A 13798-nucleotide genomic window follows, 5' to 3' on the forward strand; every position below is an offset into this window, starting at 1 on the left:
TGGTTATTCCACAGGGGAGCAACAGTTGGGCATTCCAACCCCATATACAGAACAGGTCAGGGTCATAGGATTAAATGCTTGGAGAAAATTGGACAAGGGGCCTACTGAATCCCCTCTTACAGGAATTAATCAAAAGCCTGGTGAACCCCTCTACAAGCTTATAGACAGAGAAGAGAAGAGATTATAACAAAAATTACCCTCAGGCCCATTGAGGGAGAAATTCACTAAACTCCTGGTATGGGATGGAGTGGATGCTGATCACAAGATAGCCTGTGCTTGCCTTTAGGACAGGTCCATAGAACAATGGATAATTGCCTCTAAGGAGGTGGGAACCCAGAGGGGGCAAACCAAAACCATGGCTGCTGTCTTACAGATGCAAGCAGAGGCTCTGACCCATGCCTTAAGCCAGGCATTTAATTCACTTAATCTGGGACAGAGGGTAACAATGGGGCCTAGAATAATAGAAGGCCCATGTTTTGGCTGTTGCCAGACTGGCCATATTAAAAAAAAATTGCCCTCAGCTAGAAAACCGGCCTAAGCCTGGAGATGGGATATTAAAAAGACCCCCATCTATGCCCTGTCCCCGGTGTTGCAAAGGGCTCCATTGGCAGAAGGTTTATAAATCCAGATTTTATATTGAAGGAAAGGCTTTAAACTAAGTGGGGGGCAGCCTCCAGCCCCATTGACAAAAGGAGGTCTTCCCCATGATTGGCTACATTTACAATGCCCTGGGGGAGGGATCGGGAGAGTAGAAAAACCTATGGTGAATTGGACAGTCCCTATTATCCCTGGCGTAAGGCCCAAGATGGATCTTGAAATAGATGGCAGGAGGTTTCACTGCCTAGTGGACACAGGGGCTTATAGGACCATTCTTAGAAAGGAGGAGGTCCCATCACGATGGCACCTAGTTTCTGGACCCTGAATCCTAGGTGTGGGAGGCTACACCCCATCAGAGGAGACTCGAGAATGGCTCATTTGGCAGGATGCAGATGGAGTTAAAGGGGAGGTGTGACCCTTGGTGGAGGCAGGGTTATCTGCCAACCTCATAGGACAAGATATTTTGGGGGAAGCACAGGCCTGCATAACCACTGATAGCAAGGTCTTTTATGATGAACTTTTGGATCTTGAAGAGTCTGATAGGCTTCCTGAGTCAGCAACTCAAGGGTTGTCTCACCCTATCAATTACAGGGGGACCCAAAGAAAGATCATCGGGTTCACTCCCAATTCTAAGGGAAAGTGCCCCTCAGGTTCCAGCTATCTAGTGGTCCCCTGGGGAGCTTGTATGGGTGGAGCAGGGGCCATTGCCTGAGACAAAGCTACAGGCTTTAAAGGAAATTGTGCAGGAACAATTATGGTTGGGCTACATTCAGCCTTCTGTGAGTCCATGGAACACACCTGTCTTTGTTATTAAGAAAGCCTCTGGCAAATGGAGAATGTTGCAAGACTTGTGTAAAGTCATTGTTAGAATGACTCTAGTGGGTACACCCTTAAGGGGGCTGCCTTGGATCCCTGCTGTTCCCTCAGATTTATTTCTTATAGTTATAGAAATTAAAGGTTGTTTTTTTTCTATCCCTCTACAACCCCAGGATTGTGAAAAATTTTCTCTGTACCTTCCACCAACTTTAAAATGCCTGATGAGAGGTATGTTTGGACTGTTTTACCCCAAGGTATGGCCAATAGCCCAGCATTCTGCCAAAGCTATGTGAAGACCCTTTTGGGGCCTGCTCACTTGCTGCCACATGCCACTGTATACATTTATATGGATGATATAATCTTGGGAACTCCAAGCCCCCAACAATTAGAAGAGTTATATAAGGTTACTCAGAAATGTCTACAGACAGGCAGACTCCATGTATCCACTGATAAAATACAAACCATTGCTCCCTTTAAAATTCTGGGAACCACATTCTCTTTGGAAGGAGTCCTTTGAAATCACAACTGGCTGTCAAGCTCACTGTAACTCTGACAGAGCTACAAAAATTCTTAGGAGAAATTAATTGGCTATGAGCCTGGATGCCTATTCCCTCTGAGACTTTAAGACCACTGTTTCAGTTGCTAGCAAGGAAACATCCTTCAGAACTAATTCACCTGGGTCCTCAACACCTGGACATCTTATATGAGGTCTAGAATGCCATGGACTGAGCCTAACTTGCCTGGTACATGCCTAGTAAAGATCTTGAGTTATGGGTACTCTCCAGTGAGACCCTGATGACATCCGTCCTTACACAGGATGGGAAGCCCCTTCGATGGGTGCATGCCTTTCTGGGAGGCATACCGTGGGTTTACACACCCAAGGATCAATTGGCTGACCTGATTGAGAAAGGACGTGATGTAGCTCTGAGATATTATGGCATAGACCCTCTTAAAATTGTTATCCCTTATAGGCTTAGGGATTTTGAATGGCTCTGCAGAAATAATAACTGAGTGGCCATAGCCTTGGAAGGGTTCCTGGGAAATTTGGACTGTCATTATGACCCTCATAAATGGGTGACCTCCTTTTGCACCCTCTTTGTCAAGGAGCCGTTAGTAAAAGCCTATAATGTTTTCACAGGAGGCAGATTTGGAGCTGCAGTGGTAGTATACCCAGGGGCAGATGAGAAACCAAAAAGATATGTCCACACTTGCGATGGCTCAGCTCAATTCAAGGAACTCATGGCCATTGCTTTAGCATTAACAAAGATAACTGAGCCCATGGATTTGTTTTCTGACAGTCTGTATGTAGTCAGTCTTCTTCCAGGGCTATTGGGTTCTCATATCCAGTTGGATGGGAACCCCATTACTCTCTTGATGATTCAGACTCTTACAATCCTTAAAGAAAGAGAATCCCCTATTTTCTTACAGCATCTTAGGGATCACCAAGGATTTCCTGGGCTTTTATCCCAAGGCAATGCAGAGGCGGACAAGGTGGCTTCCACCCAGGTCCTGTCAGCAGGCCTGAATGAAGCCCAGGGGTTACATAACCTCACTCATGTAAATTGGCGGGGACCATAAGATGTTTTCTCAAGTTCCCATCAAGGACCTAAAGAGGAATGTACATACCTGTATGTCTTGTCAACCCTTTCTACAGGTACCACCTCTGCAACAGCCAGGGGTAAACCCCAGGGGACTCAAGCCCAATTCCTTGTGGCAAACAGATGTCACACACTATGCTCCTTTTGGAAAGCTTAAGTATATTTTTGTGTCCATCTACACATTCTCACACTCCTGCATGCTCAGTCTCATTTTCTACAGTGCTTTGCTACATTGGGATTGCCCCAAAGAATTAAAACTGATAATGGACCATGTTTTGTGAGTAAAAATTTACAAGATTTCTTCTCACTTTGGGGAATTCAACACAATACGGGAATTCCCTACAATCCCCAAGGTCAAGCCATTATAGAATACAACCATCAAAACCTAAAATTCAATTACAAAACAAAAAGGGGGAATAAGCCCCCACCAACAGTTGGGTATGGCCTTATTCACTATTAATGTTCTTAATTTTCAAAAAAATCAGTTGGAATCCCGGTTTCAGAAGCATTGGGGACGACAGGAGCAGAGACCTGAGGTACGGGTAAGATGGAAGGATCTCATTACCAGGCAATGGAAAGGACCAGATCTGTTGCTAACCATGGGTCGAGGCTTTGGGTGTGTCTACCCTACAGGAGATTCAAATGCCATATGGGTGCCTGTGAAAAACCTGAAGTGGGTAGGCCAGGATCCAACTGACTAGCATGATGGTCCGTGGACAATAGTTTATGAAACAAAATACCTCTCTTTATTTGTATCCATCTGAGGTAAAGGACCCAGTTCCTTGGCTTCATTGCCAGTCAGCCTCTACAACTGGCTGATTGGCTAAAAGGTACATGGTCTCAGAAGTATTTCAGCTTGTCCTACGCCATGACTTGCTTTGTTTCTCTTGATAATGCTTATCTTTAAGTGTCTTTACCAGATAATTCGGGGACAGAGAACCCTTGGAACTACCACGGCCCACCTCCTCATGATTACGGACTCCCCCAGGAGCTCATCCAGTTGGCCATGCTTGACTAACCGAGTTAGGCAGAGACTAAGACTGTCATGGGCTGGCATTACCTACGTGGCTGCCCTTAATCATGATGCATTTTTAGTCAAGAACAGGTAAGATGTCCTATGACAAGTACTCCTAAGACAGGACATGCACATGGCCAGGTGCATGATCCAATGATGGGTAAGGCTTGGTCAGAGGTGACACAACCTAAGACAGGCAAAAATGCATAAGATTAGAGGAAGGAGATAGCCATCTCGCCTCAGGGAGCTGCCTATGAGGTGGGTAATCCATGGAATAAAGTCAGTCCAGCCTTAAAATAAAAATAAAAATGGGGATATGTGGGGACCTAAAGGCCCCACCTTGCATAATCTCTGCACCTTAGTTCTGTCATTCTTCCATGCTTTTTGAGGAGTAAATGTGGGGACCTAAAGGCCGCACCTTGCATAGGTCCGAAAGGAAGTTACTGGGGGCGTGGCTTGGCTTGCTTTGAAAGTCTGAAGAATACTTCCACACTGCTGAGGAGTGCAAGATCAGTGTGTGATCATTCTTAAGATACACCCTGGGGGGGGGGGGATTTCCAGGTGCCTTTATAAGCTTTGTAACACCTGCAATAAATGAGTCCCTGCCTGACTAGACTCCCCATTGCGTCTGAGTGTCCCTGGGTATTGGGGGCGGTGTGGGCTGGTGAACAGCATGCTTACTTATCCCCAGTCGTCACTGCCTGGGGGTCACTGGTTCGAACCCCTGACAAAGCACAATGTCAGAGTGGATACGAGTGTCGCTATGGCAAGGGTACAACAACTAGATGGAAATGTTGTGAACACTGGAGCCCTACAGGCCAGAGATCAGGTTCTGGCTTTGTCACTGACAATCTACGGAAGCTTAAAAAGTGACATAGTTCATGTAGTACTTACCATGGCTCTCTTCATTATAAAGAAGATTCTGCCATAGAAATTCTTGTTTTCAATAGAGGAAATACAAAATGCTACCATGCATTGAATACAGAAATTAGAGAATGTGGAAAAAAGGATTAATGCTCTTAAGCAGCCAACCTTTAACTGTGATGTAAAAGTGAGACTAAAATCCCTGTGCCAACGCAAAGGAAAGTTATGATTTGTCAATATCTGCGCTTCAACAATAAGAATGAATGGCAGGAATTGTCCATGTAAAGGAAGGCTACGGTTATGAGAAATGGCATCATGTGGGATATAATCCCTTGAGTGAGTACCTTACTTGTTCATTAAAATTCCACTGAAAATTCATCAGAGCTATGAAAATAGCACATACTTATGTTTATAAATATTCATGTTACTTACTGACACCTTTTCATTGTTTTTATACGAATTAAATTTATAGATGAAAATGTTCCATGGATTGTTAAAAATCATTATTGTATTGGAACCCTCAAGAGCAAACATGAGCACGGTATAGTAAAATTGATTTTAACTCAAAATTGAAAGTTTTTTGAAAAAACGTTTTTACATGCTTCCCTAGATGATATCATGTTTGCATTTATTTTAGTAGTTATATTTGTAAGTAGTTGTAAATTCACATGCAAATATAGGAGATATTAATTTAAAGATTGTTTCTTATAACACACTCTCCCAATAGGGTCAACTTGCCAACTTCCCTATGGTGACAGAATCAAGATGTACAACAATCACGTCAGCTCAGTGGATGTTCATGCTGCACAGGAATTCTTTCCTAGCCCAGTTCTCTTTTTAATTAATGACAGTGCATACTGTCTTCATTTCTCCATTTTGTCATTTCAAAAGTTTTATCATAAGGTAACATCCCTCCCTGCATGTCTCTTGTAATCTTCTTTCCCCGGGATTCTATGCTGCTGAGTATAGACCACAGCCCTATTTTTCTTTAATTAACGTTTACAGGTTACATTGTTTCCTATTTCACTTTCTACCTATCTATAGCATATTGTTTAAGTGAATTTATTTAGATAGCATAGAATTAAGTCATTTATAAAAACTTGATTTTCCGTTGAATTCAGAAACAACGATGGGGAAAAATACTAAATTTACTAATGTACTAAATTATTCAGTGTTGGAAAAACATGCCCTGGAGGGAAAGTACAGGGACTGGCTGGAAAACCTTTTACCCGTACTGAAGAGATCAGAGCTGAAAAGATCTCATTATGAAAAGACCTTGTGGCTGAGCCTAAAAGTGTGAAATTGATGCCTAAAACCTATGTAAAAGGCTGGATGTGAGAGAACACATCTGCAACCCCAGTGCGCCTATGGCTGGATAGAGGCAGAGAAAGGAGAATCACCTGCAAGCTCCCAGATCAGCTCACCTGGAAGATGCAGTAGAACAGGAAGGAGATTGTGCCTCAAAAGCAAGGCAAGGAGAGAACTGACTCCTAAAACGTTATTCTCTGAATACCTCATGCGCTTGGTTGCTTGTGAACCTCAGCACTCATACACGAGCACACCCGAACAATAATTAAAAAGCAGAATATAAAACAACAGAGAAACAGATAAAAATATAAATGTTATAACCCTTAGTTTGGCTTCATGATGGTGAGTTGAGAAAGTTCCTTCAGGCTGATTTTCCCTTTTACATAATAAATGTTTTCGGGCTACTTTCAAGAACTTTCTGTCTTTAATTTCAAAGTTTGATTAAGATATAACTTGCTCTTGAATTTCTTTTTTTTCAAATGAACGGTTTATAGACCCTCCTGAATCTGTCACTAAGAAGACACAGGAATTCCTGTTAGTGTTGACATCTCTTTGCTCATTCAGTTTGTGACATAACCTTATTAGCCGTGACTCCTGCTGTCCAGTGAATACCTAGAAAGTCACTGTCCGTTCCTTTCACCAATGTTTGGAGATAGAGAGTGCTTGCTTAGTGGAGTTCTTTGATAGATGCCTTCAAACCCTTGCAGCTAATTCAACATTAGTTTCCTCTTAGTGCTGCCATCATTTTCACATTCATTTTGTGAGTTTTTGTTCTTGCTTTGGTAGTTTTTAGTTGTAGCATGGAAGTTTTTCAGATCATATTATGAGATGTTGGGTCAAATTTCTTTCTTTGTTTAGCAGACAGTCCTCCTCTTGAGCTGTAGCTGCAAGGACCACGCACGTGTCTGTGCTCAGCTACTCCTGAGCTTAGCTCATACACGTCCGACAAAAGTATGTGTGACTCCTGCTCCCACCTTCTCCTTCCTGGAGAAGATGCCTGTCTTGCTTGCCTCTTCTCTCTGGGGAAGTTCTGCTAGTTCTTGGGATACAGTGCCCACAGGGAAGGAGGAAATGTAGACCTACTTCACACTTTGTTATTGCAGATAAGGATGGAGCCTCAGCTCCACACGGGGCCTTCACTCACGAGGGGAGGCACGTTATTAACTAGTGCCATAGTGCACTATCTCACCAACTCTAAGGCTGCCAGTTAACAATGGAAGCTCATTTCACCAGCAGAACTGCCAGTTCAAATAGAACAATATCAGGGTCAAATCAGCCCCTCCTTTTTACCACTGAAACCTGTGGGAGTGGAAGGGTACTAGTCTTTCATTAATGTTTGTCTGAACTGTGGTTAAGTATGGCCAGATAGTTTCTGTTCTGCTAAGACCATCCTTTCCCTCATTTTCTCCTTAGGAAGCAAAGGCTTTTCTTACAACTTTGGGGTCTATATCTTTTGAAGGTCCTGGGTTAGATGCTCTGCATTATTCTCATTGCTGTATTTTGTCCCTCACATCCAGAGCTGACAAAGCAGTCCTCCTTCTTTACCTCTCAGAGACCTGATATACTTGCATTTTATGTTACATCTAGAATTTCTTTTTTAACTATAAGCACCAAAAGAGTTATTCCACCTCTTATTCATTTTGTTTCAAAAAGTCTCATACAAACTAGGATGCTGTTTTTAGATGTGTGTGTTTCTGCAATTGGTAGAGAAAGGATTTACTGAAAATGTGTCAGAAACAAAGTCCCCTAGTGGTGGAAAGTTTTCAACCAGCTTGTCTTTCTAAGCTTCTCAGAATGTGTGCCTTATAGGATGGCAAAGAATTAAGAGGACTGCAACCTTGATCTTTCTTAACTTTAGCCTCTTTAATTGCTCTGTAATATATTCACAGCCAACAGAACATACAGTAAAAAAAAAGACATGAAGTTGGGAGGAGCTTTTTTGAATAATATTGAAAAGGGGTGATATATATGTGATTACATTTCATTGTGTACATGTATTAAGTTCTCAAAAATAAAGTAAAAGAAGAAGTTTATTCTATCTACTAACTACTTTACTACGTTTTTATTTAACTGAGATTACATTTTGCTAAATCTTACTGAAGTCCATGAACTATATGGAAATTTGACACTGGGGGAAGAGGACACTATTTTAACTATCTACATGAGACTTCTACATGAACATGTAACAATGGGCATACTAAGCATTTAGAGTGTTTGCACAAGAGAGTACTCTTATCTTTGCTTCTTTTCTGGAGCTCCAAGTTGGTTTCGTCAAGTGGTCTAAAAATATGCAGGTTGGTAGTTCATATGCTGTCCATGTGAGGTCAACATGGTAGGTAGTCATACTGTGTCTAAGAGAGTCTTGAGGCAGCAAAGAATTTTGGCAAATTTGAGGATTTTCAATATGAGTCAATGATAAATTTTTAGACTTTATATACTCTGATGTCAAGAAGAAAATACATGAGATATTGAAAGAAAATGGCTGTGTTAGTTATTTTTCTCATTACTGTGACAAATTATTTGACCAAAGAAACTTAAGGGGTGAAAGATTTATTGAGGATAAAAGCTTGAAGGTTCAGTCCATCATGACAGGGAGCATGATGATGAGAGTGTGAGCACCTGGTTACATTGCACACATAGAGCAGGAGATGAATTCTGGTGCTCAGCTCACTTTCTCAGTGTTCTAAAGGCTTACTTCTTATTTTATGTGTATGAGTCATTGCATGAACATATGATATGAACATAAACATGTGAGCCTGCTGTCAGCAGAGAGTAGAGGATCCCCTGGAAAGGAAGTTACAGCTGCTCATGGGCTGCCCTGTGTGGGGTGAGAAATGATTTCATGTCTTCTGCAAAAGCTACAATTGCTCTTAACCTTTGAGCCATTTCTCCAGCCCCCTCACTTTATCTCATTTATTCAGGACAAAAACCAGCCCAAGAAATGGTAACACTCCCTTCCCACATTTAGATTGCATTTTTCAACCTCAATTAACTTAAGAAAATCTTCCACATACTTGTCTAGGTGATTTGTTATAGGTGATTACAAATTCTTTGAACTTAATAAAGTCTTAACTACCACAGGCATTGTCAGCAATTTCTGTGGTATAGTAAGAAATGTAAATCTTTGCAAGCTTTCAAAATAAAATAATTTCTTTCAGAATTATGTCCATGGATGATATATGGGGAGTAAATTGAAAGAGGTTATGGGATAGAAGAGGAAAGCTTGTGTCAGGGTTTTCATTAGGATTGTCCACAAAAGCAGGATATACATGTTTATGAGCACATTTATATACATATGCACATTTACACATCTGTCTTGATAGATCTTAAAGAATTATCACATGGAGAGAGAATGTTGGGGAAGAATGGTGTGTGTGTGTGTGTGCGTGTGTGTGTGTGTGTGTGAAAAAGATAGACATCAATTAAAGGACAAAACGAGGTTAGTATCAGAATACCTGTCTCTTCAGAAGACCTCAGTCTTTAAGACCTTTAACTTATTGGTCAGGAATCCATAAGTTATGAGGATAATCTGCTTGATTCAATTAGTTTTAAATGCTAAGCACATCTAAAAGTGAAATTAAAGCACATTCACATTTGGCCATGATATGGAGTTAAACATCTGGGCACCATATCTAAGCCAAGTTTTTACATCACATAACCATCTTACTGATACTATTTATCATAAAGTAAAAGTGAAAGAAGTCAGATTAAAGAATGGTCACTGACAATAAATATGGAAAAAAGGAGTAAATAAATGTTGGCCTTAGAATATATAAATTTATTGATCCAATGCAGGTCTGCAGAGAGGGGAGAGAAACTATTTTCATGCTTCTAAGTCAATAAACTGATGAGAGGACGAGAACCCTAACTGGAAGGGAAGACGCTGCAAGTGGAGAACAGAGGAGAGGAAATGACTGTTTGAGTTATCAGCACGTAGGGATTACTGAAGAGTTTCAGGGAAATCTGTGACGTTGGCTTAGTGATAGAGCACACGATTCACCAGGCAGTTTGTTCAATCCTGTTATCAATAAAACTTTTTCTCTAAAATATGAATACTAAGTTTAAGTTTCTGCTGTTAGAATATTACTATAGGCTATGGTACTTTGTATGTATTACTAATCTTAGTATATTTAGTTCTTTTAATAAGAATTTTAGATAAATAAAAGTGTGAAGATTATTAATGTTCAAAAAATCATTTTAAAAATTTCAGAGAATTCCTGAGAATACTGATTTATTGTTCTTGAATGTCAAACATAAAATATGTCAGGAATTTTTTTTTGTTCTTTTTGAGACAGGGTCTCCTTGTAGCCCTAGCAGGCCTGGATTCGCTATGGAGACCAGGCTGGCCTTGAACTCACAGAGATCTGCCTGCCTCTGCCTCCTGAGTGCTGGGATTAAAGACATGTGACATCATGCTCAGCCAAACCAGGGGAGAGTGTGAACGCAGTCCCCCACTACCACAAATTATGCAGTCTAGTTTCCCACAGTTGGGGAAATCTCAGGGGTCAGCACATCCCAAGTGCAATGGATGGGCCTCACCCTGGGAAAACCACCTTCCTGATCATGGTGTTTCTCCTGCCAGGTAAGTATAAAAACTGTGAAATTTACTAATATTCTACTATGTGTTATAACTAAGATCATTGTTGGTCAATAAAAATACTTTGAGTGAATGTTAGTAAATTAGAAAACATTGTTTCTCAGGGCATTGTTAGCCAGGGGCATCTCATCTGTTCATTAGGCTCCTAAGCAAATAGCCAATGTTGGTGTATAGGACAGAAATACAGATCTAACTTCTATGAATATACAAGTCCCATCCCATTAGATGATCTTCCTATAATAAAACCATCTGAAGCAATTTTAATGTCTGTTGTACTTTGCAATTTTTCTCAGATTATACTTCATTACATCTATAGTTACTATTTATACATTAGAGTAAGCTGACTTTGAAGAAGGATATGACTTTAAACAATTATACACATTAGTAGACTTGATTTATAGTAGAAACATTTAAATATCTAAATACAATTTAAAAAGAATTTTCATATATGATATTTATGAGAAACAATTTGATATTTTTTCTATTGATTTTTTGAAATTTTTCAAATTAGACACTTTCCCTTATCACACCTCTTACTACCCCATGAGTGATGTCATACACTCTATTATGTATATGAATCGATCTCTATATATTGAATATTGAATACACACACATATAAATATATATATACATATATACATATATGTTTAATTAAACAAGTATCCCCAAGTGTCTTTCAGTCTGGTTCATCTACTGGAGCCTGGCTAACCTAACCAGAGTCACACCCTTAAAAACTGACTCTCCCCTCCTAGCACCTATCAGTTGCCAATCGTTTCTCAGCTAGGTTGAGTTTTCCTATCAACTTCCCCACTTATATGCTGATATTTTCTCTGATTTGAGCTTATGTGGAATGCTGTCACCACTGCCAGTGAGTTCATAGGAATAACTGCCCTGCTGTTTGGATAACTCTGTTTCCTTGTGGTCATCCAGCACTTCTGGCTCTTAGAATGCTCCTGCCTCCTCTTCACAATGATCCCTGAGCATTAAAAGGCAGATGTTTGATGTAGGTGTCTATTCAGGTAAGCACTATACAGGTTCTTATTCTCTGTATATTTGATAGTTATGTGTCTTGGGTTAATCACCATCTGCTGCATGAGGAAGCTTCTCTAGTAAGAATGGAAAAATGCATGAGTCTATGGACATAGCAATAAGTTGTTAGGAGTTGGTTTAATGCTATTTCTGTTTAGCAAAATATTATTTGTAGGCTCTCTCCTGTGGCCTGTAACCTATCTAGACACATGTTCTTAGTCCTAATCTCAGTGTCAGATATGAACACCACCTTGTGAATTGGACCTCAAATCTGGTCAGAAAGAGGTTGATACCTCCCATAAAATCTATGTCACTATTGCATGGATGGACATATCTTGCTAGGACAGTTGATGCTGTAGTTCACAGAATTCTCACATGGGCAAGGTCACTGATAACCTACTTTTTGTTCTGGTAGCGTGCACAACACTTACTAGCACTTTCTGACTGTGAAAGTTAGTCAGGAGAAATGGAGATTCGAAGTCAGTATTAGCTTGATTTCTCCTTGTTTGTTCCAGAATTCATATATGTAGTATCTTCAGAGGTCATTTATTTCCATGGAGTTCTTGTGGTAGCCAAGTGCAGGGGCAATGTCCAGTATTGTTTGAGGGGCCATAGAACCCCTGGTCAACAGTTTCAAAATTGGGAGTCCATTCCTGGCATTAGGCCTATTCTTTGCATGCCTATGGTGTCTAGTAGGGGTATGCCCCTCTGTTACAGAGTACTTCTTTTTAATCTATTTTTATCATGCATATGTACATAGTTAAGAAACTTCTGTAGTGGTGTTTTCATATGAAATTTTTTATGATGTCTTTAGTGTTAATTATCCCTGTCTATATTCCTTCCTCTGCCCTGCGCTACAGTTTCCAGTCCTATTTAATCCTCATACTCCATTCTTTCCCTTCCCCCATATGTATTTCTGAATGCTACCTCCCTTCCCATGAAGCTTCCCCAGACCATGGCCATTTGTTGTTTACATAAACTCTGTGGATTTTCTAGCTGAAACACACATATCCATATATGATTATACACAAAATGTGTTAAATGTAACTCACTACGAACCTACAATTTGTTACTTGATCTCAGCACATACATCATTAATATTAATAAAAACGGGGCTCTACACTTGGCTAAATATTTATCAGAAACTATATTGCAACCATAGACAGTGTCCTTTAATTACTATGTCTAAGGAAGATCATTACTATATCAAACCCTAGAAAATAACAAACATCTTTAAGAAAATATTTTCTTACAAAGTTGCCTCTTCAGAACTCCCTTAATGTCATTATTCCTCCAACTGTAGATGAGAGGGTTCCACGTGGAGATCACCACCATGTAGAAAACAGATACCACCTTGTTCTGGTCAGTGGAGTAGCTGGATTTCGGCATCAAATAAATGAATGTGGTGGTCCCATAGAACAGAGTGACTGCAGTGAGGTGGGAGGTGCAGGTGGAGAAGGCCTTCCAGTGGCCCTCAGTGGAGTACTGTCCTGAACATCACCACAGAACAAAGTTGGACCACACAATCAACTGCAGGGATGAATGCTCCTTCTCTGAGAAAGCCCCAGAGCATAATGGCTGTGACTGAGGAGAAGTATCCAATGTCTTCAGGAACCAAGTGGCTGAGGAAAAGTTTTAAGGGGTTGTAAAGCCTAGGGTTGATTCTGATTAACATGATTATGCTTACATTGCCCATTAAGGTGACAGAATACTCTCCTAGAAAGAAAAAATAAAATGACAGAGATGGTAGCATCATTTTAGAGCCACAACACGCTGGTAAATCTTAATATTTTAAATTAGGGACATGCATATAACACAATGTCAGCGTGGATATGAGCATCACTATGGCAGGAGTACAACATCTAGATGGAAATGTCATAAACACTGGAGCCCTACAGGCCTGAGATCAGGTTCTGGCTTTGTCAATGACAATCTATGGAAATTAAACAATTGACATACACCATACAATACCCA

At 40.5% G+C, this 13798-nt stretch overlaps 1 non-coding gene across 1 annotated transcript; it reads right to left on the reverse strand.

Annotated features, from left to right (window-relative positions):
- Nucleotides 1–10624: 10624 nt before the first annotated feature.
- LOC115069631 lies at nucleotides 10625–10788 on the reverse strand. The gene has a single exon (XR_003848882.1). It is a non-coding gene; the product is annotated as a U1 spliceosomal RNA (small nuclear RNA).
- Between the last annotated feature and the right edge of the window lie 3010 nt (nucleotides 10789–13798).

This window comes from Nannospalax galili, unplaced genomic scaffold, assembly GCF_000622305.1.
Source record: "Nannospalax galili isolate Female #2095 unplaced genomic scaffold, S.galili_v1.0 scaffold1654, whole genome shotgun sequence".
Taxonomy (NCBI): Eukaryota; Metazoa; Chordata; class Mammalia; order Rodentia; family Spalacidae; genus Nannospalax; species Nannospalax galili.